This window comes from Pseudophryne corroboree, chromosome 4 (assembly GCF_028390025.1).
Source record: "Pseudophryne corroboree isolate aPseCor3 chromosome 4, aPseCor3.hap2, whole genome shotgun sequence".
NCBI classification, from domain to species: Eukaryota; Metazoa; Chordata; class Amphibia; order Anura; family Myobatrachidae; genus Pseudophryne; species Pseudophryne corroboree.
The window spans coordinates 122,302,674-122,305,567 of record NC_086447.1 but is presented as its reverse complement, the minus strand read 5'-3'; the positions used below and the strand labels follow the sequence as shown (position 1 = coordinate 122,305,567).

The window sequence follows — 2,894 nt, the reverse complement described above, 5'->3', positions numbered from 1 at the left end:
TACAGCACTGCTGCTGTGTCTATGAGGAAAAAAAGGAATGCAGAAATTGGTTTTAAGAAAATGCACTAATTATAATAAAACTTTTAAGGTGGGGGGTATTTATCATAGCGTGGAGAGAGATAAAATTGTGAGCGATAAAGTACCAACCAATCCGCTCCTGTCATTTTTCAAAGACAGCCTGTAAAATGTAAGGCAGAAGCTGATTGCCTGGTTCTTTATCTCTCACAATTTTATCTCTATGAGCTCTGATAAAACCCCTCCTCATGGCTCTATTTATAAGCATTTACAGCCAGCACCTGAAAATAAAGATTCCTTATTGCCACGATTAGCTTCTCGGCCTTTTGGCTAAGATCAAGTATAGTATCTGTTCTTATCAGTTCACACTGACTGACAGTGCTGCATCTTGCTTCTTGGACCGCCAACTGTCCTTCTCAGGACTAAGCTGTACAACCGGGCCGAGAAGCAGAAAGACTGCAAGCCGAGACTGCGAGGAGAAGGACATCGACCAAACAGGGAGAAGCATTGCATCGCAACAGAGGGTTAGACTTGTTTGCTCTGCCCTCTGGAGAAGATACCCCCCCTCCGCCAGCCAAAACTGCGTGGAGAAAAGGGACTTCGATGGAGAAGCATTGCACTGCCCCCTAGCTGCACTGGAGGGTAAGACTTGTTTGCTCTGCCCTCTGAAGTGACCTCCTCTCCTCCTCTTGACACTGACGCAGACCCTTCGCCCCGCATTTGACCCCAGCGAGGAGAAGCCAAAAGGATGGCCTCAGCTGTTCCCGCACTGGTGCCGGCCTCAAGGGGAAGAAACCAGCCAAAGGTGCGACCAAGCAGCCACACCGCCAGTGGCGCCCGCCCAGGAGAACTCCAAGGGCAAACCAACCCTGGAGCCGTGGATGAGGCAAACCGTGGTGATGAAGCTAAAGGAGGTGGATGGACGGATGCCAGACATGACGGTTGAGACATTTGGAAAGAAGATGATCCTCGACCAGGGCTTCTCGACCTCTAAAACCCTCAACATACAGAACTACCTGAAGGGGATCTTCAACGTGACATTCGCCTACATTGCCATCTGTAAGAGGTTTTGGGAGGCAGTGAAAGCGGCGAGGCCTGAATCCCCTTTCTCTCACTTTGTGGGCAATTGCCCTATTCAAAGAGAGGAAAGGCGGGTGACAGTTTCAATGCGCAACCCACACATGCCTGTAAAAGACATCATCACCATTCTCGGCCGGTTCTGCTCCGGCATCAGAGACCCCATAAGGATCCTGGACGGGAACAGCTTCTGAACCGGAAAGTGGGCGGTGATCGTCAAGCTACAAAAGGACACCTTGTGCCCAGAAGGAGTCAAGCACCTCCCACAGTGCATCTCCCTGGGGGGATCCGCAGGACTTCTCCACTAAGCTGACCAGCCATGCAACTTCAGGAAGTGTGGTGGGAAGGACCATGTGATGAAGGACTGCAAGGTCCCGGCTTGCAGGAAATTGTCACTTGGACAGCCATGAGACAAAAGACTGCCCCACGAGGAAAACCAGCAACCTGTTGTCACGTCTAGCAAGGTTTGAGGATCCGGCAGCTGAGACTTGCCCAAGGAGGTAGTTGTCTGTGGATGAACAAGACGAGGGGGTTGGATATAGTTCCTTCTCATGGGACAAGGGGCATAGAAGAACGTAGGCGGGGCTAAGAGTCAGTGGATTGTAGTTCTTGTGTACAGGGCTGAGGTAGAGAACTGTGGCTGGTGAACGATGACTTAAAAGACATAGTTGTAGACCATGAACTGCGGGTTGTGGCTTGAAAGACGAGGTTGTAAATAATGTACTGCGGAACTGTGAATGGTGGTTAAAGACGTGGCTGGAGACAAAGAACTGTGGACTGTGATTTGAAAGACGAGGCTGAAGATAATGAACTACGGAACTGTGAATGATGGTTAAAGATGTGGCTGGAGACAAAGAACTGTGGACTGTGGTTTGAAAGACGAGGCTGGAGATAATGAGCTGCGGACTGTGGACGATGGTTCAAAGGTGTGGCTGGAGACAAAGATCTGCGGCTTGTGGTTTGAAAGACAAGGCAGGAGACCCGGGGCCGACCGTGCCCAAAGGGTCTTACTGGACCGGGTTTTCCAGGAGCGCTTCCACAGGCAGCAGCAGGTTAGGAACGGCAGGGCGGGAGCAGCAACTGAGAACCAGCCAAGCAGGGTCAGGAGTAACCAGAATACGGCAAGAATCCTGGGAGCACAGGGCTAAAGCACCTACAACAGGGTTGTAACTTGAAGCACTGGCGTCCCTGTCCTAAACCAGCCCCCTTTTATAGGAAGAAGTTTCCCTGGATTGGCTGGAAGGAACAAAAAGCAAGAACTATGCCTCAAACTTGGTCTCCAACATGGCGGCACCCAGTACTGCAGACCTTTTACATAGCCACACAGCTCACTGCCCCTGGTCTCCTAGCAACAGCTCAGCAAGAGAGACCCTCTGCAGCAGCGTCCCGCTGCCACGAGCGGACCCCCTCACCACCGCTACTGCTGCCCTCAGACCCGGCGCAACAGCCCACCTCTGCCGCTGTCCAGCCGCCTGTGAAGCCTGCCCTGCGGCCCCAGCGTGCCGGTGAGACCCCGGACGCTGACACCTGCGTGTTGGGGTGGACCACGTCTACAGGGACTGCTCCAGTAGGGCAAGATCCTACTCGGCGGTGGTGACTGGACGTGACTCCCTTGCCAAGCGGCCGCCCTTGGCAGCACAGAAGAAGCAACAGCCTCAGGAGGGTAAGAAACACCCCTCCCTCCTTAACTCCATCCCACCCTCTGTGACAAAGACTCCCATTCCTGCCTCTGTCACAACCCCTCCTACCTCTCCGACCCGCTCTCTCCTCCACCCCACTGTCTCTCCACCACCACTGTCCCC

General features: G+C 53.1%; 1 pseudogene; it reads left to right on the top strand.

Annotated features, from left to right (window-relative positions):
- Positions 1-325: 325 nt before the first annotated feature.
- Positions 326-427, top strand: LOC134913243 (U2 spliceosomal RNA; annotated as a pseudogene).
- Positions 428-2,894: the final 2,467 nt, after the last annotated feature.